Source organism: Crocuta crocuta, unplaced genomic scaffold (genome assembly GCF_008692635.1).
Source record: "Crocuta crocuta isolate KB4526 unplaced genomic scaffold, BGI_CrCroc_1.0 scaffold179, whole genome shotgun sequence".
Taxonomy (NCBI): Eukaryota; Metazoa; Chordata; class Mammalia; order Carnivora; family Hyaenidae; genus Crocuta; species Crocuta crocuta.
Genome location: NW_027551568.1, coordinates 13,569,997 through 13,597,893, shown reverse-complemented (window position 1 = coordinate 13,597,893; position 27,897 = coordinate 13,569,997). Strand labels below are relative to the sequence as shown.

General features: G+C 36.5%; 1 protein-coding gene across 1 annotated transcript in view; it reads left to right on the top strand.

Annotated features, from left to right (window-relative positions):
- LCORL (ligand dependent nuclear receptor corepressor like) overlaps nucleotides 1–27,897 on the top strand; it is a 151,789-nt gene that overhangs the window by 1,310 nt on the left and 122,582 nt on the right. The window lies entirely within an intron of this gene.

Genomic DNA, 27,897 nt, shown 5'->3' with positions numbered 1-27,897 from the left:
GCTCGGCGGCGGCGCTGTGTGTACCCCTTTAAGAAGGAGCTGCTCGAGCGCTGACGGTTGGGATTTGAAGTTCTTCCTCCCTCTTTGGAAGTCGGGACGGATGGGGGGTGTTGCCATGGCGACGGCACCCTTCTCCCCCCGCCCCCCTTTTCTCCTCGCGGACGCCGGGACGACTCTGGTCCTCTCGTACTGTCATGTGATGGACCTTTCTCTGCATGTAAATGCACATCGCCCTTCCCACCTCCCATCCCTGTTCTCTTGCAATTCCGTCTTCCCTTTTGGTGGAGTGGGAATCGTTTTGCTACAAACTTCTGGGTTTGGGGCTGTCATTCTGCGGTTTGCTCGGNGTATGCGAGGAGCTGTTATCCAGCAGGTTGGTTTATTTGGTGGGCACAGGAGGGACAGGGAGGGTGTTGGGATGGGGTGTGTTGTGCCTGTTTGTTTTGGAAGGCGGTTGCGGGTAGGAGCGTAGGGGAAGAAGTGGAAAGGAGGGTTGCATTGTCCTAAGAAGTGGTTGGATAGCGGCAGCAGCTTGCTCTTATGGCGATTAAATCTTGGCGTTCGGAGTTGAGGAGTAACCTCAGTGCCTTAAGAAAACAACTCTCTTACCTTGTTTCCATCTGTTCTTGCGCCACCTCGCGCCCCTTTTCCCCCCACCCCCCTCAGATTTGTTTGGTTAGCGCCTGAAAATCTTTCTCGTTTTTCACTAGTGAAGAAGATAGTGGAAGGATAAACTAGTACAGCCTTAGCTCAGAAATGTGCCCTGCAGAAAACGGTGGATATAGGGAAACGCACAGAAAGAAGGTAGCTCTGACTAGAGAGCATTTAAGTTCACTTTAGGCAACTTGATGTTTTACCCTTGTAAAATACATTTTGGTCTTGTTTAAGGAAACATTCTGGGAAACAGCTTTCTTTAGTCAAATATTTATGAATGATTTTAGTTCTTAAAAAAAGTAAAAAAAAAAAAACCATCCCTCACGGTATTATTTATTCTTCTATAAAAATGTTAAGCTGGCTGTTGCTAGTGCTTCCTAAATACAAAATGGACCCGTTTTCACACATGCTTACCTAAAGATATCTTCCACTGTCAACCTGTTGAGAAACTGTTGAGTTTGTTTGATTAGAATCAGGCAGGATGACAGCATTGAAACACTGGCTCATGATATAATTGTGTTAAGTTTTGCCGAGGCACACAGTGATTCTGAGATATCTTAGCTCAGTTTTTATGTTTTAGAATACTTTGGATTTTCCCCCTTATCTTCTTACTTAGATACATGCAGTATGACTCTACAGATACACAAAGTTATGTGTATTTCTGAAAAAAAATCGTCAAATTTTAATTAAACACGACATTGGATTTGATGGAAAAGGGGGTTTAGAATATCTTTCTGCTTTACCTAGTTGGATACTCAAGTAGGATTGGAAGACATTGAAAATTGAGTTGATGCCATATGTCTAACATGCAATCTCTATATTACATTTTTAATGTAATGTGTATAACTGTACTGTATTTGAAAGGAAATATTTTCTGGGCTCTAAATATATTTGAGAATTGTTTCCCATAGTCCCAGTCAGGAGACCTAGTAAAATCCATCTCGTACTTTGTTTTTGTCATTGTTATTTTGAAATAAGCAATAAAACTCTTTTAAACAGTATATATATATACACTTGTTGATTGGGCTGTTTTTTTCAGTATCCTATATATGAACCTATTCATAGTGTGAATTGGGATTAAATGTAGTTTGTGTAATTATTTTAAATTGCCTTTTGTTATTAATGTGCTTACATTCAATACTTTACTATGTAAACATATTTACAAAAAAGCCATATTCTTTTTCCTTTGCATGTGTGTGAATGTTTATATGTACATATATTTTTTTGCATTGAATATAATCAGTGCTCTTATTGCTTGAAATAATTTTTATAAAATATTATACTTTCTACCTTTGAAAAGAAAATGACCCAAAAGTCTTTTTTTTTAATGTTTATTTATTTTTGAGAGAGAGCACAAGCAGAGAGAGGGAGACATAGAATCTGAAGCAGACTCCAGCCTCTGAGCTGTCAGCACAGAGCTGGTTACCAGGCTTGAACTCATGAACAGCGAGATCATGACCTGAGCTGAAGTTGGACGCTCAACTGACTGAGCCACCCAGGCGTGCCCCCCCCCTCTGCCGCCGCTCCCCACAAAGAGTCTTATTTTTAATGAGAAATAGAAATTGTAAGCATTGTTTAAGGTCATATAGCAACTTATTATTGAGCCAGTAATGAAAATTTAAATCTCAGTTCTTAGCCTAAGTTTTTAAAGTAACCCGATTTTTTTTTTTGTAACTCATATATTATTCTATTTCATGGAGGAAAAAGATTAGTTATCGTGACTGTTGGTAGTTAGCTAAGATGATTAACCCTTGATATGGAGGGTGATGTTTGCCTTTCTCTATTTGTGGAACTCCTGTCTCTAGGTTAGATTTGTGACTACTCTGTAATTTATTCCTGGTTTTTCTTCTTTCTAATTTAATTGAAAAGTTCTACAAAATTCCGTGTCCTAACTAATAGCTTTATTTACAATTTATAATTTGATTATTTTTCTATAATCATCCTATGCTATAATTTTGAGTATGTTCGGCTAACAGATGTTTGAGTGCTTATTGGTATAATAAATAGTATCCTGGTACTCATTATGACAAGAGTGATAATAGATACAGTCCTGGATCTTATGGAATATATAATACAGTTAGTATCTGATATGTCATAAAATTTAAAACAAAGCAAAGTTGAGGATAAAGGAAATGCATTAGCATATTTTTAAGCATTACCAGAACTTGTGTAGTCTATTAGGATATTCAGTCTGGGAAATAGGCCAAGTTTTTGTTTTTCTACTTTTTCTTAACTTTTAATTTTGATAAAATTTCAAATTTACAAGAAAAGTTGGAAGAATAGTACAAGGAACTCCTGTATACCTTTACCCAGATTCACTAGTTGTGTTACGTTTTGCTGCATTTGCATTATCATTCTTGCCTTGTATCTATTTATCTGTATTTTTTCTGAATTACTTGAGATGGTGACATTATACCTCTCTACCCCTGAATTCTTCATAGTATATTTCCTAAAACCAAGGACATTATCTTATCTAACCACAGTGTATTTATTAAAACCAGGGCATTTAAAAATGATATAATACTATTATCTATTTCATTTTTATCTCTTTTATCTATTACTTGTCTCCTGATCCCCCCCTCCATCCTGGATCATGTATCCTGTGATCTCTCTAGTCCTATCTTTTTAGTCTCTCTTAATGTAGAATACTTCCTCAGCCTTTCTTGTATATTTCTTGACCTTGACATTTTTTAAAAGTACAGGATGGCTGTTTTGTAGAATGTCCCTCAATTTGAATTTGTCTGTTGTTTTCTCATGACTAGATTGGTTATACATTTTTGGCAGGAATACCTCTAAAGAGATGTTCTCTCTTTATCAGTACATCATATCTTGAGGTTTGTGATGTTGTTTTGTCTCAGTGTTGGTGATGTTAAGTTTGAAAATTTGGTTAAGGTGATGTTCTCCGTATTTCTCCCTGAAAGTTACTATTTATCCTTTTGTAATTAATATGTAATTTGTGGGGAAAAGATTGGAGGGACAGAATATTTACATAGTCACAACAATATTTCACTTACTCAGAAGTTTAACATCCATTCATGATTTTCTAACTTCACCATTCCTTCTATAGTTAGTTGTTGGTATTCTGTCACAAAGCCATCTTTCCCATCTCTCCATTATTTATTTATTTAATCCAGTTATTTCTATCTCTGTGAGCTCCTGGATTTTTTTTTTTTTTTAAGAGAGAGAGCACACATGAGCCGGGGAGAGGGGCAGGGGCAGGAAGGGGGGTGGGGGGAGAATCTTAAGCAGGCTCCACACTCATTGTGGAGCCTGATGCAGGGCTTGATCCCAAGACCCTGTGATCATGACCTGAGCCGAAATCAAGCATTGGATGTTCATCCGACTAAGCAGACACCCAGGCACCCCTGAATTCATGGATTCTTACTTTATTTAATGGTTACATCCATTACTGTCATTATTTTGATTTCCAGATTGTCTCAGCTTTGACCTTTGGGTGCCTCATCAAGCTGGTTCCAGTGTTTTTTGACAAATCACACCGCTCCACAACCCCCTCACCCTCATATCTCAAATGATTTTTTGAGCACTTCCTGCCCAAATAAGATATTCCAGGTTTATCTTGTACTTAACCTGTCCCGGCCCTGACAGCAGCCATTTCTCCAAGGAGCCTTTCCATTCTTTTTAGTGTAGAATGGATTTAAATACCAAAATCTGAACACTAGGTTTCAGCATTGTTTTTAAATCCTATTTTTCTGATACAAAAGCTAGTACTCAGTGTAACTGATTTGCCTAAGGTTGCAACAGCAAAACAAAATGGCAAATATTTGATTAGAACCATTCTATAGACTGGTTTTTCTTCCCTACGTACTGGTGTTATGTTTCTACTGGTGTTTCTACTATGTAATGGGAGCCAAATATTTAACTTAAAATTTCTGGTAGCCACATTTGAAAAGCACCTTTTCTTGGCCAGTATGTTCAACATATTTTAACATTAATCCATACAAAAATTATTAATGAGTTAGTTTCCATTCTTTTTTAATATTTAATTTTTGAAATCAGTTATTTAAAACTTTTTTTAATGTTTATTTTTGAGAGAGAGAGAGAGAGAGAGAGAGAAAGCACAAGCTAGGGAGGGGTAGAGAGAGAGACACACACACAGAGTCCGCAGCAGACTCTAGGCTCTGAGCTGTCAGGACAGAGCTGGACGTGGGGCTCAAACCCACGAACCATGAGATCATAACCTCAGCTGAAGTCAGACGCTTAACTGATGAGCCACCCAGGTGTCCCTGAAATCAGGTATTTTATACATCTAGCACATCTTAATTCAAACTAGCCACATTTCAGGTGATTAATAGCTACAGGTGGTAAATGGCTACCTCATTGCATAACACAGTTCTATGGTGTAGTAGCTCCAGCCAACTCTGGATACCATGGTACCGCTTATTTCAGATTGGTGATAATGACCACACCTGTAGTTTAATTTATCTTTCCCCAAATCTTTTATTTGTATAGACTAATACAGCAAATAAGTAAGCTCTGGAGCTAGACTGCCTGTGTTTGAATCCTAGTGTTACCATTTACTAGTATGGACAAGTTGCTTAACTTCTCTGTACTTCAGTTTCTTATCTGTAAGTTGGAGATAATGAAGTAGCTTGAAAATTAATTATGTTGATATATGCTAATATGTGTCTGCCATATAAAAAGCATTCCATAAATGTTAGGTATTATTATTATGATTTATACAAGTTATTAGCAGCTGTGAGCTTTATAGTTGTGCCAGTAGATTCTGTCTGGTGGGAATGCTGATAAACAATAAAAGGATCATGAGGCATGTTAGTGGAAAAGATAGTGAGAGCTTGCTTTATCTATATTCCAGGGTTAGTTTAGAGCCACAGAGTCAGAGTTTTAGAATCACGGTATCTCACTTAGTATAATCCCGTCTTTTTATATATGGGGTGACCAAAAGACATTTGATGCCTTCTTACACTCTAAGGAATCTTTTGGCTTTGTAGTAACTGAATATAAGAAATTAGTTTAAATTCATGAAAAGAAATCTGTATCATACTAGATCATCTTGCAGCCACTCTTTGTTGGTACCTACTCTGTTTTTTACGCTTCCTTAGAGCTTTGCACTCTGCAAGTGTTTGTAGAGTAGACTTTTTTCCCAAACTACCTGTGCCATTTATAATAGCAGTATCAGTGTCAGAGGATAGTTTCTTCCTCTATTTTTAACCTGTGAAGAAGTTATGGGAGTGCCTCAAAGAGCTGTGACACTTGAAAGATAGGGCAGTTCAGGTAAATAAAATTTTAGATAATCAACTTGACATTTCTTTCTGGCTACTTCTTGCCTGCTACTCTTTTGTCTCCCCACTAATTTCTTCCTCATCTTGTCATTACTGCCATGTAAATTCCAAAAGAGTAGATTTACTTAGAAATCTTAATTTAATGAAGACTAGTATGGATGGGTCAGCCACCCAAAAACCTTGGCACTTGGCTGTACAACTATTTTTTTCAGCTCTAGCAGATTTTTACCCATTTAAAAAGGTGTAAATTATGGCACTAATAATGTGCACCAGGCAAATGGAATCTATGATGATAGTAAGTAGTTGGGTGGTTAAGACATGTATCCAAATTTGTCTTTAAAATGGGCATGTCTGGGGCACCTGGGTGGCTCAGTCTGTTAAGCATCTGACTTTGGCTCAGGTCATATCTCACAGTTTGTGGGTTTGAGCCCTGTGTTGGGCTCTGTGCTGACACTGGAGCCTGCTTCAGATTGTTTCCCCTCTTTCTCAGCCCCCCCTCCCCGCCCCGCTCAAAAATAAACAAACATTAAAATTTTTTAAATAAGCATGTCAATGGATTTTACATGTAAAATTTGAAATTCTTTGTACTCCTGGATTATTTTATACTTAGGAGGGTAAAGTTCTGCCATTCTTAGAAACAAGTAGTGTGTGAATTTTGTATTCTTGCAGATGTTAGAGGCTACAGGTTGGTCTAAGCATGTCATAGCCTCCTTTCTGTGTGGTGCTGTCTCTTCATGTCCATGCTACTTCCCTTGTCTGGCTATAAATGTGCATCCTGCAAGGCTTAGCTGTGTACCCTGAGAAGTTGTTATTATGTGTCCTCCATGCTCCCTTGACTTGTCTGACTTTCAGGCCTGGTGTTTAACTCTACAACAGTGCAGTCCTGGGAGGAACAAGCAACAAAGTCATGTAGATTTTTGAGTATGCAATTTTTTCTCTCTTATTAGTAGATCTAGTCTTTTATTTATTCTACATTTTGTGTGTGTGCAGTTCCTATCTTTTTCTATTTTGATAGTATTCCTTCTTTTTGGTGTGTGTGTGTATGTGTGTGTGTATATATACATTATATATATATTATATATATATATAATATATATATATATAGCCAGCATTCATGGGTGATAGATAACAGTTGGTTAGAGCACCAAATTCATAGGTTCAAAATTTTGGGGACCCATTTAACTTTATTAGAGTCCGTACTTAGGGCTGAATCTATAATTAAGCAATTCTTTCAAAAGTTTTTATTCACCACAGAAGGTAGGAGAAAATGAAAATTAATGAAGGATCACTTTTCTATATCTCTTCTCATTATATACAGTTTTCTCCTAATTGACAACAAACCTTACCTGCTCACTTACATTCACTTCTTGTTTTTCTTTTTTCTTTACTTTTAGTTGTTGCCAAGTTATGATTACTTTGTTTACACTGTCTCATGGATTCAGTTTTTATAGTGAAGTAAGCACTTTGGGCAGATTCAGATTTGGTTTATACCAATATCTGCATTGCTGGTTTTATTCTGTTTCAGTCTATATTAAATCGTTATTTGAAACAGCTGCTTTGGTTTGTAGTTTACAAAGCAGCATATCTCCCATTTGTCTTTCTTCATCAAGTAAAACTCATAATTCAGTAAGTTGATCATAGCTTACCAGACTGCTTCCTTGTTTGTCTAGCTGCTGCTTTAGACAGCCCATAGAACTTCATTTGCTTTTACTTCTCTTTTGTACACAGTGCCCCAAATTCTTATCATTTTAGTTGTATCTTCTACCCTGCATCCTCAGTAACTTTTAAAAATCAGTTGTAACCTAGAGACTTTTCTAAAGTCTTTACTGAAAAACAAGTCTGAGATCTTTATTCATGAATTCAGATTGGCCAATTCATTTTTTTTTTTCTTTTTTAAATGTTCATTTAGTTATTTTGAGAGAGGGACATAGAGAGTGAGTAGGGGAGGGGCAGAGAGAGAGGGAGACAGAGAATCCTAAGCAGGCTCCATGCTGGCAGCACAGAACGCATCATGGGGCTTGAATTCACGAATTGTGAGGTCATGATGTGAGCTGAAATCAAGACTCTGACATTCAACCAGTGGAGCCACCTAGATGCCCTGACCAGTTCGTTTCTGATGGATATGTGCAAGGTGTGTATATAGGAAGTAACTTGTCTAGTAGTCTTCATATTTAAGTAGTAAGTAAACCATTGGCTCTCAGTGGAGCCTGCCGGGGATTCTCCCTCTCTCTGCCCCTCCCCCTGCTTGTGCTCTCATTGTCTCTCTCAAAATAAATAAATGCATTTTAAATGGTGAGGTTGTATGGACAAACTTGGTTTGGAATAGAGGCCAAATCAGACTTGTTTACTCCCTGTCCCCACTGAATTGCATTTATCAATCTATCAGAGATAGAGCAGTTGGAACTGTAGACCTCTTCTAAAATACTGGGAAATTCTGTACCTGGTAGAACTCCGTGAGTTTACCACGCGATTTGCTTATTGGTAAGGTAGGACCATCTAGGCAGAGTAAGAGGGAAGCTTGGCCATGCATGAAAAATGACCTTTAAAACATCAATTCACCCCACTAGGAACAACTATCAAGATGTTGCCAGTGTTCATCATTCCTCTTTCCTTTGGGAGGACTGAATAAGGGGTAGAGAAAAGGGCAGAAGGTTCTTTCAGAATACTTCCCCTAAGAATGTAAAAATTGTTGGGAGAGGTGGGGACTGTGGGTGGGTAAAAAGCTTAGTGTATAAGGAATAGGGCTTAGACTTTGCTTTTATTAAAGTACTCACAGTTATCGGGGACAGTAAGTATCAGAGTTGGTATAATATGATAGAAAGACAGAAGGGGGAGCAAATAATTTTGATTTGAAGGGTTTGAAATGATGAAGCTTCAAGAGATTGAGTGAAAGCAAGTGTTGGCATACGTTTTTTCATTCCCTATGCTGTACTTTTCATCTCCTGATTTATTTTCTAACTGGAAGTTTATACTTCTTTTTTTTTTTACGTTTGTTTATTTTTGAGAGAGAGAGAGAGAGAGAGAGCGAGAGTGAGAGCGCCAGCAGGGGAGGGGCAGAGAGAGAGGGCGACACAGAATCTGAAGCAGGCTCCAGGCTCTGAGCTGTCTGCACAGTCTGACACGAGGCTTAAACTCGCAAACTGTGAGATGATGACCTGAGCCAAAGTCAGATGCTTACCCGACTGAGCCACCCAGGTGCCCCTGGTAGTTTATACTTAATCTCTTTTGCCTGTTGTGTCCATCCTTGCACCCACTTCCCCTCTGGCAATCACCAGGAATCTGTATTTTAAGAGTCTGGGGTTTTTAGTTTATTTGTTTTGTTTTTAGATTCCTCCTGTAAGTGGTATCATTTGATATTTGTCTTTCTCTGATTTATTTCACTTAGCATAATACCCTCTAGTCCCATCAGTATTGTCACAAATGGCAAGATCTCATTTTTGTTTTATGGCTGAGTTATGTCTGTCTATCATAGCTTCATCTGTCCATCAATGGACACTTGGGTTGCCTGTTGTATATAATGCTGCAGTAAACATAGGGGTGCATATTTCTTTTTGAATTAGCATTTTTGTTTTCTGTGGTTAAATACCCAGTAGTGGAATTACTGGATCTTATGGTGTTTCTATTTTTAGTGTTTTGAGGAACCTCCATACTGTGTTTCCTACAGTGGCTGCACCACTTTACATTCCCACCAGAAGTTCAGAAGCATTCGCTTTACTCCACATACTCTCTAACACTCGTTATTTCTTGTCTTTTTGATACTAGCCATTCTAACTGGTGTGGGGTGATATCTCATTGTAGATTTGATTTGCATTCCTCTAAGATTAGTGAATGATGTTGAGCATCTTTTCATATGTCTGTTGGCCATCTGTAGGTCTTCTTTGGAAAAATGTTTATTCAGGTGATCTCATTTTTAATTGGATTTTTTTTTGCTGTTGAGTTGTATATGTTCTTTATATATTTGGATTTTGGATATTAACTCCTTACCAGATATGTCATTTGCAAATATCTTCTCCCATTCAGTAGGTTGCCTTTTTGTTTTGTTGATGAAGTTTCCTGTGTGTGTAAAAGCTTTTATGTAAAGGGCTGGACAGTAAATATTTTAGGCTTTGTGGGTTATATAGTCTCTGTTTCAGCTACTCAGCTTTACTGTTACAGTGCAAAAGCAATATATAAATGAATGAGCATGGCTGTATTCTGATAAAAAATTGTTTACAAAAATGGCTGGATTTGGCCTATAGATCATAGTTTGCTTATCCCTAAATTAAATAATCCAGTGGGAGAGTAGGGTGGAGGGAACAGGCAGAGGGATAGTTAGTGTAAGCAAAGGTATAAAAGTATAAATAACAGTATATTCTGAAAATATTCAGCACTCTAGAGTCATTCAAATATAGACTGGGAGTAGGGAGTGGGTCTAGAAGTAAAAATTATGGCCCCTATAAGGAGGAAATTATGATCATGTCTTGAAGTTTTTTTTAATGGCTAATAAGCATGATCAGATAAGTTGGCTTATGTTCATTTTGAACATCTGCTGTTGGTTCAGGTTTGAGGGGTTTTTTTGTTTGTAATAGTTTTAAGAAGCTCAAATTGAAGCAGCCCTTTTAAGTCAAAACTGGGAAATGAGCAATCTCCACTTCAATATATTAATTAAGATGTTGGATTGCTGAAGTACTCACAAATGGCACCCTTCTTTTCTGTCTGGGTTTTGAACAACTTGAAAAATAAAACAAGGAAAAAGATGGGAGCCAAAATATCACTTCTGTTGCTGACAAGACCAGGTTAGAGGAAGAGCTGGTTGGGAGAGTCACGTGTTCTGACATAGGCCAGCTTATCCACCCAGTTCTAGGCATACAAGGGAAGCAGAGCAAAATATGAGCTCTCTGCAGGTATGTTTTCCCAATAGCTCACTCCCAAGGGGGAAAGGAGCAGAACTGAGCTCTGTCTACTCAATTATTCTTTGCAAAATCACCAATCAGATCAGGGAGTTCACTTCCCTAGGGGTGAAGAGGGGCTGATATTATGCTTGTGAAGCATCCTTCCTCATAGAAACAAGGAGCAAGGAAAAGATGTTATTCCTCCAATAATCCAAGCTACTTTTTGCAGTTATATCTGGAGGTAAGTTTACTGGAACTGATACAACTATTATTATACTGAAAACAAGTCAAGCTTACATATTTTGGATATTTTGAAAAATATTTCATTCTAGTGTTTGAAACTACCATTTTTTTAAGTTTATTTATTTATTTTGAGAGAATGCTTGTGCAGGGGGAGAGGGAGAAAGAGAATCCTAAGCAAGTTCCACACTCAGCGCAGAGTCCGAAACTGGGCTCACCGCAGAAACCATGAGATCATGACCTGAGCCAAAATCAAGAGTCAGACGCCTAACCAACTGAGCTACCCAGGCGCCCCACAATCATATTTCTTAAACTCTCCCTCTTTTTAGTGAACTAGATTTTCTACAGACCTGTGTAAGATACTTAAATAAAATGTATGTTTGATGAGAAAAGAAAGACAAGACTAACTTCTTTATCAAGTGACTTTTTAAATTTAGAAAGAATAGAGGACTATTTTTTTAAGTGGAAAAAACAGACACTTTGATAAATAGATGATGCTTTCAATCAGTTCTGATTGTGGGTGCTTATGCAATTTATTCACTGACATCTCTTAAAAATGTTATCAGGGCACCTGGGTGGCCCAGTAGGTTAAGCGTCGACTTCGGCTCAGGTCATGATCTCACAGTTCATGGGTGCGAGCCCCGCGTCAAGCTCTGTGCTGACAGCTCAGAGCCTGGAGCCTGTTTCAGATTCTGTATCTCCCTCTCTCTCTGACCCTCTCCTGCTCACACTGTCTCTCTCTCTCTTTCTCTCAGATATAAATAAAACATTAAAAAAATTAAAAAAAATAAAACGTTATCAATTCTTCCTTATCCTCTTCCTCTTCCCTTTCTAAACAATTCAGTACTAAAACCATCAGGTGGGAGCAGGTGAGGGTAAGTGTCTGCACTGGATGGTGTATATGGGAGAGGGAGCCATGTCCTCTTGGAGGAATGGCATGTCAGAGCCTGTCAGGGATGAGGAGGGTCCCCATGTGGATTGATGGAGTTTTGAGAGGTGAGGAGTAATCTGCCTGGAAGGGCATGCTGGTGCAGCCAAGCAGGGTATCTATTGAAGGATAGTAGACCTGGTATGAGGGAGGGTTGGTTGGTCTTGTAAGGGGTGTCCAGACCTGAACAGGGTGAGAGGATAGGAGGACAGCTACTGGGAGGTGGGGTGGGAAAGAAAGGAGGGTAGCTTAGTGTGGATGTATTGAAGCTCAGATTGGATGAGGAGGAAGTCCATGCATGGAGACATCTTAATGCAAGATGTCACAGCCTGAGGGTGGGAAGAAGAAGGCATCCCAATGGAGGGCCAGCTCAATATAGGTAGGGTGTTAAAGCCTGAGCAGGAAGAGGAGGATATTCTTGTAGGATGGATGCCAGGCTTGAGGAAAAGGGGCCTGAACAAGGTGAGGAAGTTATATACACGGAGAAGGCATGGGAGTGTTGGGGCAGAGAGGGTTAAGGAAGTGTCCCTGTAGGGAACGGAAGACAGCCACAATGGAAGATTAGTTATATACAGGAGACTGGTAAAAAAAAATAAATATTAAAGATAATGGGAGCCAGACCTCTCACTGTCTGAGAAGGGAGTTACAAATATGGAATTGGAGAAAACTAGAATGCTGTCTGTAGTGTTGGACTGGAAATGAGATACTGGTATGAACTCATGATTTTCATTATATATAGATTAGAAATATAGAAGTCAATGTGTGTGTATATATACACATGCCACATACCATTCAGTGAGAAGGGGCCTAAGAGCAGTGACTGTCCACTAACATTGTGCATAATGTCTCATTGTTAATTTCCTGATTTTGATAGTTGCATTTGTAAGAAAATATTTTTGTAGGAATTACTTGATGAAGAATTCAAGGGTCATGGGACATCTATTTATTCTCCAGTAGTTGGAAAAATAAAAATTTTTGCCATACTTAAAACACTTTCTGTAAATTTAATTAAGGCTGTTACAAAGTAATAATAAGTATTTGAAAGCAATGTTATGGAGGTGCCTGGGTGGCTCAGTGGTTAAGTGTCTGACTTCCGGTCAGGTCATGATCTCATGGTTTGTGAGTTCTAGCCCCATGTCAGGCTCTGCGCTGCCTGTTAGCACTTGCTTGGGATTCTTGCTCCTTCTCTCTCTACCTCTTTCCCACTCATGCTTTCTCTCTCTCTCAAAATAAATAAACTTTAAAAAAATAAAAGCAATGTTATGAGTCAAAATATTACATTCTTTTGAATTAATCATTTTCAGCCCTTAAAACCCTAGTTAATAATATGTAAATTGTCTGGCAGGTTTTTCAACACTAAGAATTGCTCTTTGAAATAATGATAGCTAATATCTGAGTGCTTATAATGTGTCCTACACTATGTGTATATATTTTAATCCCATTTAATTTTCACATGCAAATTAGTACAATTTTTGTCTTCATTTTACAGATTAGAAAACTGAGGTTTATAGAGGCTGCCTTTATGAAGGTAGAATTCAGATCCACATCTATATTTGCTCTCCTGGTCAAACCTGATTAGAAAATTAACAAGTCTGATCCTTCCTGATCAGGTAGTTGTGTCTAAAGCTTTGGTAAAATAGTGCTGTTGTCTGCTTCATTTCAGAACCCTGAGTTTCAATGATAGGGAAAAGAATTCTGGATTTAGACCTCCTCAGCCCTTTGTTTCTGGTGAAGAATAGAAGAGAATAGGGACTTCTGTTATTTATTTAAAAATTTTTTTAATGTTTATTTTACACACACACACACACACACACACACACACACACACACACACACACACACACACATATGGAGTGCCTGCAGGGAAGGGGCAGAGAGAGAGACTCAGAATCTGAAGCAAGCTCCAGGCTCTGAGCTGTCAGCATAGAGCCTGACATAGGACTCAGTCCCACAAGCTCGGAGATCAAGACCTGAGACTTTCCTGAGCCAAAGTTGGATGCTTAACTGACTGAGTCAGCCTGGCGCGCCTGGGGCTTCTGTTATTTAAATGCACGTATCTGAGTTAAGGGTTCTATGAATGTGGGTTAATCAGAAACTATATGCCCAAATTTCTTTCTTGGTCCTTCAGTTGAGAATGGCGAGTGGTGAGAGCATGGAGTTAGCAGGGCAAGGATTTTTCCCAGCACAGATTGTCAGTGTTTTTTAATTTGGATATAAAGTTGCTCTCTATCCCAATTGCAAGAATGATGGCTATCACCTTTCTATCTCTTTTGAACTTTTCCAAAGAATGGCAAATAGAAGATAGCTAATAACAATTTATTGTTTCATTTTAACTCTCCTTTGCCTATGCTCCCCTAGACCTACTCAGAATATAAGGAAGTAATTTTTTTAACACACTCAGATTATGGGATTAACCTAATCATTACCTATTTTCTCTACTTTTCCTTATTACTTGACCTTTTAATACTTCCGTTCTAATATAGACATAATTTATAAGTGGGGTAGAATATCCCTGTGAGTACACCTTAGCTTACTTTTCTAACTTGTTATGTATCTTCACACTTCTCATCAGTCTGAACCCACAAATCCTTTCCATCCTCTGTCACAGAGTGAGTTTTTGCTGGCCTTCTCATTCTTTAGACCATTCTAAAATTGCTCCTTTATTTTATATCAAGAATGATAGGATTTTCAATGTCAAAGGAAGCTTGGCCATCTGCTATAATCCTTTCATGCATCTCTTCCTCATAATTTCTTTTCAGTATTTATGGATCAGGCATTGTGCTAGGGGACTCAGATGCATTAGATTGTTTTCATGAAGCACAGTCTTGTAGGGCAGACAAGGTGCTCTTACTGTAATAAATGCTGTAATAGAGGCATTTACAATATTCAAGTTGTGTTACAAAGGAAGAGAGTGGTCAGGTTTCCTTGTGTGGGTCCAAGAATGGTCATAGGATGATTGTGGAGTATGAGAAAAGAGAAAAGCTGAATCATGAACAAACTTCTAAGCAGAATATAATAGTAACTATTGTTATTTTTAATATTTTACTTTAGGTATTAATTGCTTACACTTGAATTCATTTGATTTTCACAACAGTTATATAAAGAGGAACTATTTTTATCATCCCACTTTACAGATAAGGAAGTTAAGTCATTTTACAGGTAGTGGAAAACCATTGATGGGCTTTAAGCAGGAAGTGACATAGTTTCATTTGTGGTTCTGTAAGGTTACGCTGTCAGTAGAATAATAGGGGAGTAGGACAGGTGAATCAACCAGGGACATGTCAAGATAGCTCAACCAAGTAATTACCAGGGTCTGAAATAAGAGTAGTAGTAGAAATGGAAAAGGAAAAATTCAAAAGATACGGTATATTACATCAATCGATTTTAGATATTGATGAGCTATGGGTGCACGGAAAAAGGAGGAATAGAGAAAATAATTTGCAGGCTTCTTTTGGAGGCCTAATTGGATTGTGAGGCATTTATCCAGGATAGGATATAGAACAGCATATTTTTCATATTTCACAGTTCTAAAGCTCCTACATCTGTTGTAGGACTGATATGGTGCCTGTACATTCTTGTTTTCTTCATATTTAAAGGTCCAAGGATGGTTTTAGCCTTGATTATTATTGTGTGTGTGGTATTTTGTGTTTTTCTCTCCAAAATTTGATTCTTTATCATCTCTCAGAAAAATTTAGCCTAGATAAACTGAATAATTTTATATTGTAATTGTGAATAATTTTATAATAAATATAAGTAATTTGGACTGTCTCAAATCAGTTTTCCCTAATTGTATGGAAGTTGCTAGAGTGTAACATGGTTCACTGTAGGATTTTAGACCCCCATAGCTTTGACATACAGTGATTCCATCTTTATTTAAACAAAATCCCAAACACTACCTTCATCTTCATCTTCTCTTTATCCTCCCAGTTACTAGCGTGTTTCAATATTTGACTTACTTGGTCTGTCTTCACTTACTTGTATGTCTTTCAGATACCTTAAATACAACATACCTAAAACTAAACTCTTGATCTCTCTCTCTTTTATTTCCTTAAAAATTATTAGAGCATCCCTGAGAGTTGCAACATGGCAGAAACTGTAGGAGTATAAAAATTGGCTTCAGGGCCAGATTGTGAATAGTTTTCTTTTGTTTTTTAGTATTGTCCTAAGGAATTAGCCCTTATTCTGATATTTAACTGAGATTCAACTGACATTGTTAGCTTGTTTTTAAGTTTGGAGGGTCATAGGAATGCCACTTTCCACGTTCCATTCAGTGAATTTACTGTTAACAGTTCTGTTTTAGACAAACCCTTTGCAAAACATGATTACTCTTTCTTTAGGGAAATCAAAAGTAACCTTCCCAGAAGAATATTTGAAAACTTGGGCATAATTTATAAAAATCATTATGGAAAAATTTAAATATGTGCAAAAGTAGAAGAAAGCGTAATGAATATTCATATTCCTGTGACCCATACAAATTCTGGCCTAATTTTTAATAGTAATTTTTTTTTAATGTTTGTTTATTTTTGAGAAAGAGAAGAAGACAGTGCATGAGCCAGGGAGAGGCAGAGAGAGAGGGAGACACACGATCTGAAGCAGGCTCCAGGCTCTGAGCTGTCAGCACAGAGCCTGATGTGGGGCTTGAACTCACAGACGGTGAGATCATGACCTGAGCTGAAGTTGGATGCTTAATCAGCTGAGCCACCCAGGTGCCCCAATAGTAAAATTTTTCATCAGAACAAAACATTTTATATATTGGTTGTCTATATTTTGTAATCCTTTCCTTTTTTTAATATGAATAAACCCGGATGACACATTACATTTTATTGCAAGTAGTTATGGATTTATCTAAGAGTTGTGAAAAATATGACATTTCTGACATCTTACTGCTTGCTTTTAGGCTTAATATAAACTATTTTTGGTGGATTATGCTTTGGTGATGAGCCAAAAAAATGGAGTTTAGACCCCAGAAAGTTACTCTCTGTCTCTCTCTCTCTCACTGTCTTTCTTTCTTACCCTTTTTCTCCTTCTCTTCCTCCCATCTTTATGCATTCTGTTTTGAATAGCTCTAAAACTAATAAGAAACCATTGCTGCTTATGTTTTAGATTTGACATTTTCTATTCATCAAGCAAACCAAAGAAGGTACTGCTTATTAATAGACTCATTGCATATGCTGAAGAGCAGTTAATTTTTTTTTTTTAATCCTGTAGAGTCACTGAATTAACAGTGATATAGCTAATGTGTCAAAATCCCTCAGAGCACTCATCTTACTTGGTTGTTGTTGAAATAACAATAGCTTATTAACATGTTTTCACATTAGTGTTATATTTATCAGCACTCATGATAATTTGGTACTCAGGACGTGCGTGTTTATTAAAAGAACCACAGCAAATTAATTTATAGCTTAGAAGATTTGAAGTTATGAGACATAGATGGAGATATATATAGATATAGATGTCTAGATGTATATATTCACCTATCTGTATAATATGTTTTCAGTGATAATAATTGTGATGATTGTAGGAGATTTTAAAAAAAAAGTGTTTTAGTTTATTTTAATGAACAATTGCACAGGATGTCCTGTTGCCATTTGTATGCTTAATGTTACAATTATATAAAAAGTATTAAATTGATATTTTTGTAGTAAATTGTGAATTTAGAGTACCTTTTATTCTAGTATGTCAATTAACTTTGTATCATAAAAATTGTTACATATTAATTTTCAAGTTGGTGATTTTGTTTTTGTTCTTCCTTTCTCTATAATTGACCGCCCTGCAACATTTGTTGACAGGCTCATTCTTCTTGATACTTTTAAGCTTCACATCTTTCTGTAGATAATTTTCCTAAATTCAAATATGATCATGTGGCTGTTTCATTGGTTTCCTACCCACCTTAGGATAGTCTAAATTCATGACGTGGCTTGGAAAAAGCAAACCTACTGACTCTGTACTACCTTACCCTTTTTGTCATTCTACCTTGGGCATTATCAACAATCAGCTGCATCAGTAGCACAGTAACAGTAGTGTAGAAATGATACCAGGTAACATTTATTGAACACCTATTAATACTTGTGCTGGGTGTGTGCTTTATATATATTCTCTCTCTTAATTCTCTTAATTACTCTGAATACAGGTATTGTAGTTGGCATTTTACAGAAGAGCCGTACTGAACCATTTTGAGGTTCTCAAGCACTGTACCTCTGGACTTTTGCCTATTTGTTTCCTCCTTTTGGATTATCAATAGCTGCTATTGGTAAACTTTTTTTTTTTTTAAGTATGACTACACAGAGAAAAGTATACAGTGAACAAAATGAACATAATTGTATAACCACCGCCAGATCAAGAAGTAGAACCCCTCCACAAGAAGTCCCCTCATATCCTCTCCCAATCACCAATCTCTGCCCACTCTGCAAATGTACATAGTATTCTGACTTCTTAACATTATAGGTTATTTTTGCCTGTTTTGGAAAATTCTGTTTGAATGGGATGATACAGCATTCTTCTGTATCTAGCTTCTTTAAATTCAACATTATATGTGTAGGATTCATTCATGTTGTTGCTTTTAGATATAGTTTGTTTTCATTGTTCTATAATATTTTGATATATAGATACGTATAATTTGTTCATCTGTTCTCATTTTGAAGGATATTTGGGTTGTTTCTAGTTTACATCATTGCAAACAATACAGTTAGCATTCTTATGCATTATACATTTTTAGTTGTGGCTCAATTCCTGGATTATTTTTCTGCCTCAGCTGACTAGACTTCATTTTTCCCAGGAAGCCTTTCTTAGCTTCTCCAAGTTTGGGTTTACCCTTTTCTGTGCACAGATATCACTGTCACCTTCCTGTATCATAAACATTTTATGTTATATTTTTCACCACATTCAAGGTATGTGTGTGTGCGCACTCAAAGAAAAAACAACATGTTTTAGTGTGTGTGTGTGTGTGTGTGTTTTGCATGCAAAGAAATAAAACATGTTTTCTCTTTCCCTATCTTTTTGGCACTCACTGAGTACTTAAATGTTGAGTGAATGTATTTTTCAATACAGTTACCGTTTCGTTGCAATAAACATAAATTTAATGGAAATTGAATAATACATTTAATATTCTCTGCCTTTGTTTTATTCTCTTTAGATATGCAGTTATTTATGTATAAATTTTTAATTTGTCAGGCATCTGTGTTGTCCCTTTTATATTTTTGTTCTACCATACAGCCTTTTGTATAAAGTATGTTTGGAAAAATTTCTTTTAACTCGTGGCACATTAAATAACCCCATTTGCGGCAAGTAATATTATTTGTCCATTGAGGGTGGTCTTGAGTTTTGGAAACAGCCAAAAGACATTTGGAGCTGAGACAAGAATTTTATGAATGATAAACTGTGTCAAAAGTGAGTTGAGATTTCAAGGAGCATAAACTCTCCTCTCCTGTCTCTTTTCCCTTATGGGTTTAAAAACCGATTTCTTTTTATGGAATTAAGTCACTAAATTCAAGTAAAGTTAAGTCATGGAGATAAGTCAGAGTTTTATAGTATATTTTCCTTTTGAGTTTCTTGTGCATTAAAAACTGCTTATTTTTGCAAGTTACTTATGTTATACCTGAGCATCATTTCTTTTATTTGTAAGAATGTTTACTTTTCATCTTGTATTTGCCTTCTGTGATATTAAAATTATCATAACCAATTATCGTCTTTAGCATCTTTAATCATACTTTAGCCACCATGCTCATTACGAACACTTGTTTCTCCCCTCCTTCAATTAAATAATGATGATAATACTTTCTTATTTCTCCCACTTTCTCTTATACTTTGCTCTCTAGTCTTTCTCATCTCACACATTTTATCTTTTTATGTAGTGTTTATTGATCTTTGTTGTTTTGCCTTTCTTCCCCACTAAACTGTGACCTAAGACAAGTGCTTTTTAGTTTAACAAAAATGTTTTCTGAATATATGAAAACTTTGTCACCTGTTTTAATCTTCTCTAAAACACTGTCATTTGCCACAAATTCTTGTTTTTATATTAGTCACCCTATTTTTAAATTTTTTTAAATATTCATTTCTGAGAGAGAGAGAGATGGCATGAGCAGGGGAGGGTCAGAGAGAGGGGGAGATACAGAACCTGAAACAGGCTCTAGGCTCTGAGCTGGCTGTCAGCATAGAGCCTGACGCGGGGCCTGAACCCACGAACTGCGAGATCCTGACCTGAACCGAAGCCGGACGCCCAACTGACTGAGCCACCCAGGCACCCCTATATTAGTCACCTTATTATTTAAAAACTCTTCTACCTCTTTATTGAAAAAGTGTTAAATATAGATGGTCTCTCTCCCTTGAGGCAAATCCTCCATCATCCATGAAATTCAACCTCATATTAATTGGATGAATCACTATGAAAGATCCTAGAGATAATACAACGAAGGCAGTAATGTCCCTGTTGACAAGAGCTAAAAATTCTAGCTCCTTTCCTTAACAAGAAGAAGAAGAAGAAGAAAGACAGACAGACAGACAGACTCAAATTAGGTTGTGAACATACTTGAAGAATGTGATGCTGATAAATTCTGACAAATAAGATTATAAAAGACTGTGATACCATCTAGAGAGTTCTTATATACCAGGTCTTTGTATTCTACATGTAAGCTGCTCCTTAACATGGTTACACAGCTAGTTGTAAAGCTAGAAGAAATATTTTAGGTTAGTTTGGAAGACAGGATACTTGACAGATGAATAAAGATGATGGGGAATAAAGCATTTCAGATAGACATGTGCAAAAAAACTCAGATGTGTAAAACATAATGAGTTGTTTCTTATAAGTGACATGTAATTTAATTATGATGAAGCTATATAAAATGAGCTGGGAGAATAGGCAGAGGTTATATCAGAGAAGGCCATGTATGCTATTTTAGAACATCTGTAATTCATCCTGTAAGCAGTAGAGACCGATTGAAGAGTTTTAAGGAGAGAGGGAGAGAGAGAGAGAGGAAGGGGGAGGGGAGAGAGAGAGAGAGAGAAGAGAGAGAGAGAGAATCCCAAGTGGTTTCCACACTCTGAGCTGATCCCAACATGGGGCTCAATCCCACGACACTGGGATCATGACCTGAATCGAAGTCAAGAAAGAATTGGACGCTCAACCTACTGAGCCACCCAGTGGACCTGTGTCTTATGGTCTTTTAAATGGTAAAAGTTGATTAAAATAATGATTCTGATATATATTATAAGAGGCTTAGTAATCAGAGAGATACCCCAATTAACTTCACATTTTCTGTACTGCTGAGAATAATGTTCAGTAGAGGTGAATTTTTAACAAAGATTCACTGTTTGGAGTTAAACATTTTTTTCTCTTGTGAACTGGATCAGGCTCCCAAAACTTACAAAGGGTATAATATAATGTATATTCAAGTACTGTCCATCTTTTTTTTTTTTTTTTCCCCAAGTACTGTCCATCTTAAAGGAATAAAACATGACAGGTGAAATTGAAATTCTCATCTATCGTTTACTGTCCCATTCCCTTTCCTTCATCTTGGATATACTATATCCCTATATATTCAGATACCTGTGTGTATTTCTAGTTTGTGCATAGTATTTAGCATTTGGTTATTGCTTTACATTAAAAATTGTTTTTTTATTAACATTTTTTTATAGTTTATTTATTTTTGAGACTGAGAGAGACAGAGCACGAGTGGGGGAGGGACAGAGAGAGAGGGAGGCACAGAATCCAAAACAGGCTCCAGGCTCTGAGCTGTCCGCACAGAGCCTGCTGCGGGACTGGAACCCACAAACGGTGAGATCATGACCTGAGCTAAAGTCGCACGCCTAGCTGACTGAGCCACCCAGGCGCCCCATTTGCTTTACGTTAAAAATAGAATACATTTTAAAATATTGACTCTGTACCTGGGATATGTGAGTTTTATTAAATATTTGATTATAATTTGGTTATAAGTAAATCTTCAGCATATGAAGTGCTGATAATATTCTAAGTCTTAGAGAAGAAATATTAGTTATTCAGGGAAATATTTGTCCAAAATCTTACAGCTGATACAATGACAAATCTGGGACTCCAGCCTGGATCTTAATCATACCCACTATCATCCTATATTTATGAGAAGGCAAAACAGAGTCAGATATAAAAGTGAGGGAATGCTAATAGGTTTAAGAAGAGGATGAGACCAGTTTCTCCAACAGTAAGTAACACGCTTTTAAATTCGGTGAAATAATTACTATAGAATTAATCAAATTGACTCTCTTTAAGCCTTTTGCAGTGTAACCATTTATTTTGTACATGTATTTATTCCTCAGTAATTCTTTATGACTAATCTGATTTACACTTGTTGCATAAATGGAAATCAGATAAAGTGGATAATTAAGATGTGCTTTGGGTTATTCTCTTATTTATTGTTATTTTTATTTGTTTTAGAGTGTGAGTGGGGGAGAGGGGCAGAGGGAAAGAGAGAGAGAATCTCAACCAGACTCTACACTCAGTGCAGAGTCTGATACAGGGTTCAATCCCACGACTCCAGGGTCATGAGTTGAGCCCAAGTCAAGAGTCAGACATTCAAATGACTAAGCCCTAGGCTTTTCTCTTTTAGTTATATTTAGACATATTGATCCACTTTTCTTAACACTGAGAGTTGAATCAACTTTGGCACTATTGACATTTTGGGTTGGACAATTCCTTGTTGTGGAGTTTTGTCTTGTGTAGTGTAGGGTGTTCAGTGGCATCCTTGATATGAGTAGATACTAGTAGTTCCAATTATATGCTCATGTTTGGGGATTAGGGAGACTTCAAGACCTTGTAATAGAAACATGTTTATTAATAGAGGCACCACAATCCATAAGTCATAGTAGAAAATATATTTGATATATGCATATAGAAAGAACAGAAAAGCAAGAAACTGCTTAAAGAAAGAGGCAGTGGTTACAGTGAAACAATGTATTAGGCTCTAAGGAATAGAAAAGGCACTAAACTAAGCGAAAGACAAATATGGTTCTTTCTTAGAACAAGATAGGATGTAAATAAATGTGAATTTCAGAAAAATTTAATGTAAAGATAATTATTAAGAACAGGTAGTTTTTAACTTATATTGGGCTGTGTTCCAAAAGTTCTTTTGAGAATGAATGTCTTTGGTCTCAGTGAAGTTTTTTCCTCAAACATTTATTCAACAAATATTTATATTTGAGTGCCTTACATGGGCCAGACACTAGGGCTAGCATAGCAGGCAAGATGACATGGTCCTTTACTCCTTGGAGCTTATAAAATTCCTTGGCATTTATCAAATAAAAATATAAAAGATTTATTTATGTAAATTTTCCCCTATTACTCCTCTTCTCCCAGTTTGAGTTGAGGGCAGAATACTTGCCTCTTCTTAGTTACTGATGTATCCCCAGCTTCTAGAACACCTGGTAGATGTGCAAATATTTGCTAAATGGATAATTGATTAGTTGGGAAGAGACATTTAAACAATTACACATGATTAATTAGAATTGTGATAAGTGCTCGAAAGGGAATAACACTGGTATTATATAAAGCATGTAACAATGGGTCTAGTCTAAAGCCAGATTAGATGAGACAAAGATTTAAACTGAGGCAGTGTTTTCTCCCAGCTTTACTGAGATATAATTGGCAAATAAAATTGTATATTTTTAAGAGTACAATGTGATGATTCAACATATGTACACTTTGTGCAGTGATTACCATAACAGAGTTAACACATCCATTACCTCACATAGTTACCTTTTTTGTGTGTCTATGTGATGAAAAAGCTTAAAATCTACTATTAACAGATTTCAACTTCACAATACAGCATTACTAACTATGCTCTTGATTATATCCCCAGAACTTACTCATCTTTTTAAAATATTTATTTATTTATTTATTTATTTATTTATTTATTTTGAGAGAGTGAGAGTGAATGAATGAATGAATGAATGAATGAATGAATCCCAAGCAGGCTCAATGCCCAGTGTGGAGCATGACCTGAGCCGAAACCAAGAGTTGGATGCTTAACCAACTGAGCTGTCCAAGTGTCCCAGAACTTACTCATCTTATAACTGAAGGCTTGTTCTCCTTGACTAGCATCTCCGCATCTCCCCCACCCCCAACACCCCAGTAACCATCATTCTACTCTGTTTCTAGAGGTTTGACTTTTTTTTAAGATTTCACATAAAACTGAGATCAGATCATACAGTATTTATTAGTCTTTCTCTCTCTGGTTAAGTTCACTTAGCATGATGTCCTCTAGATCCATCCATGTTGTTGGAAATGTCAGAGTTTCTTTCTTGTGGCTGAATAATATTCTGTTGTTTGTATATACCACATTTTCTTTACCCATTCATTCATCGATGGACATTTAGATTGTTTCTGTGTCTTAGCTATTATAAATAATGTTGCAGTGAAGTGGGGGAAGGCCAGATATCTCTTCAAGATAGTGGTTTTGTTTCCTTCAGCTATATATCCAGAAGTGAAATTGCTGGATCATATGGTAATTTCCATTTTTAATGTTTTGAGGAACCTCTATACTGTTTTCCATAGTTTACATTTCCAGCAACAGTGCACAAGGGTTCCCTTTTCTCCATTTCCTCACCAACATTGTTACCTCTTTCTTTTTGATTACAACAATCCTAACAGGTGTGAGGTGATATCTCAATGTGGTTTTGATATGCATTTCCCTGATTAGTGATGTTGAGTTCCTATTCATGTACCTATTGGTCATTTGTATGTTTTCTTTGGAAAAATGTCTATTTAATTCCTCTGCCCATTTTTAAATGGGTTATTTCATGCTTTTGAATTGTGTGGGTTTGTTATATATATATTAAATTAAATATATATAATTATATAAATTATAATATATATAAATATATAAATTAAAATATATATATTTTAATATATATATTAACCCCTTATTGGATGAAACTGGACCACTTGGTTTGTAAGTCTTTTATGTAGGTTGCCATTTCATTTTTTTGGTTATCCTTTGCTGTACAGAAGCTTTTTCGTTTGATGTAGTCTCACACGTTAACTTTTACTTTTGTTGCTATTATTTTTGCTATCCTATTAAAAAAAAAACTTTGGCAAGTCTAATGTCAAGGAATATTTTCCCTATGTTTTCTTCTAGGAGTTATTTGTTTTAGTGATTAATACCAAGATTTTAAGAATTAGTGGGAGTTATACAGACATGTTTTGGGGGTGGAAGCGGGGTAGGAATGTATTGTAGGCTGAAGGAACAGCTTTGTGTGAATGCCTGAGGTGGGGTGTAATGTGGCATTTTTTAAAGTTTGAGAGTTGACAGGGGTGTAGGCTGGGGGGTAGCATGGTACCAGATGGCATATTGACTTTTCATCCATTGTATACTGAAATACTGAACATCTGTAGCAAAAAAAAAAACATTACAATATTAACAATTAAAATAGAAAGAAAGCTCTTAAATGGTAATTTAATTTTTTTATTCTGATACTTGAAAATTAATTAATTAGAAAATGGGACTGCATCTTTCATCTGTGTCTGTGTACTGATGACCTTCAAGTCTTATTTTCTGCCTCTAGGTGTTTTTGTTTGATTTATGCCCACATATCCAGGTTAGCATATCCAAAAGTGAACTCCTTTTATATATACCAATTATGTAAAACAAAAATAAAACCAAACCACTTCTTTATGGATTTTCTGTTTCAGTGAATGTTTATTCACTCAATTTCTCAAGCCAGAAATCTTTAGTCCTTTCAGTCTCCCCTTAAAATAATGAAGCTATGTTAGTATTTAATTATTTTCACTTAATTGTACTATATCACTCAAAGCTACTTTTTTTTTTTTTAAGCTATCCTCTTACTCTTAGGTAAATTTCTGCCTAAACTTAAGTTCTTGTTTTTTTTCTCTGCTTTATTTCTGTAAGTTTTCTGCCATTTATCTTTATTCTTTTCTTATTTAGTCTATATGCCACTTGCTGCTTGAGTGATCTTTTCTGAATGTAAAGCTAATCCTGTCTCTTGACTACTTAAAAGCCTAGCATGGCTCATTCTGACTTTCAAAATAAATATTAACTACTTGGCAAAATGCAGTAGGTCATCCAGGATCTGCATTGTGCTCCTCTCCAGCCATTTATATTTGCTCTTTCTTCATATCACATTCCTTATTTTTGTGATACTTTTTCAATTTCTAGACGTGACTGCTTAAATTGGAATTAGTTAAAACTAAATAAAAATTTAAATCTGATCCTCAGCTCCTGTATTCCACAGCACAGATAGAACATTTCTATCATTTTATAACAGTTCTATTGGATAGTGTTATTTTTGAGTATATCAAGCTTTCTTTTCTCTGTCTTTATGTATGCTCCTCTCCTTTTTAAAATTTTTTTTTAAAGTTTATTTATTTTGAGAGAGACGGAGAGAATGAGTGGGGGAAATGCAGAAAGAGGATAAGAGAGATCCCAAGCAGGCTTTGCACTGTCATTGCGGAGCCCAATGCAGGGCTTGAACTCACAAACTCAGATCATGACCTGAATCGAAACCTAGAGTCGACACTTAACCAATGGAGCCACCCACGTGCTCCATGCTTTCCTTTTCTAAATATGTAATGTGACCTTCCTTGTTTTGCCTAACTATCTTATTCCGTTTAGACTCAGTGTGGGTGTCATCCATTTCTGGAAAACCTTATCTGACACCATCTTTTTCTGTCTCCTCCAACCCTGAAGTCTGAATTCTTGCCTTCTGCCTTAATGTCTATTTCATTTAAATCCAGAAGTCTGTGTTTAGTAGCAAGATTCTAGCAGATACAAAGTATTGAAATTTTGTATAAACTATAGTTTTATTCAATATAGTTTTTAAGTTTATTTATTTTGAGAGAGAATGCACATGCAGGAGGAGCAGGGGAGGGGAGGGAGGGAGTGAGGGAGAGAGAGAGAGAGAGAGAGAGAGAGAGAGAGAAAATCCCAATCAGGCTCATTACTGTCAGCATGGAGCCTGATACAGGGCTCAGGGCTTGACACACAAACTGGGGTCATGACCTGAGCCAAAATCAAGAATCAGATGCTTAACCGACTGAACCACCCAGGCATCCCTACTCAGCACAGTTTTAGGTTGAGCGTAGTGCATGGATTTACCACTATGGAAGTAAAGATACATTTAAATGGATTTATCATCTAAGTACTGACTGAAGAAGCACTTCATTAAATAATTGTGACCTTAGGAAAAAACAATTTGTATGTTATGTACGTCAAAATTATTAGATTTGCTGTATTTGATAAGATTTTAAAACATAGAACCGAATCTAGCAATTCAAGAATCTGTCCAAAGGTAACTTTACAGATTGAAAGCATTGTAATCAGGTGTGTTTTCATTACAAATATACAGTATTAGATTTGTACCCTTCAGGTCAACTTTAATAGCATTATGATAAGCAAAGTGGGGAATGAAGAAAGCATCAGCATGATACCCACCCTCAAGTTTATAATATGGTTACTTATCAGCAGGGCTTTTCTGCTCTCTTTTAGTTATTCACTACTTTCTGTATCTCACCATCACTTGGTATATTTCACTTCTGTAATTATAATTTAAGATATGCGTCTTTTTGTCCAGAATGAGGAGAAAATAGANCAAGAAACTGCTTAAAGAAAGAGGCAGTGGTTACAGTGAAACAATGTATTAGGCTCTAAGGAATAGAAAAGGCACTAAACTAAGCGAAAGACAAATATGGTTCTTTCTTAGAACAAGATAGGATGTAAATAAATGTGAATTTCAGAAAAATTTAATGTAAAGATAATTATTAAGAACAGGTAGTTTTTAACTTATATTGGGCTGTGTTCCAAAAGTTCTTTTGAGAATGAATGTCTTTGGTCTCAGTGAAGTTTTTTCCTCAAACATTTATTCAACAAATATTTATATTTGAGTGCCTTACATGGGCCAGACACTAGGGCTAGCATAGCAGGCAAGATGACATGGTCCTTTACTCCTTGGAGCTTATAAAATT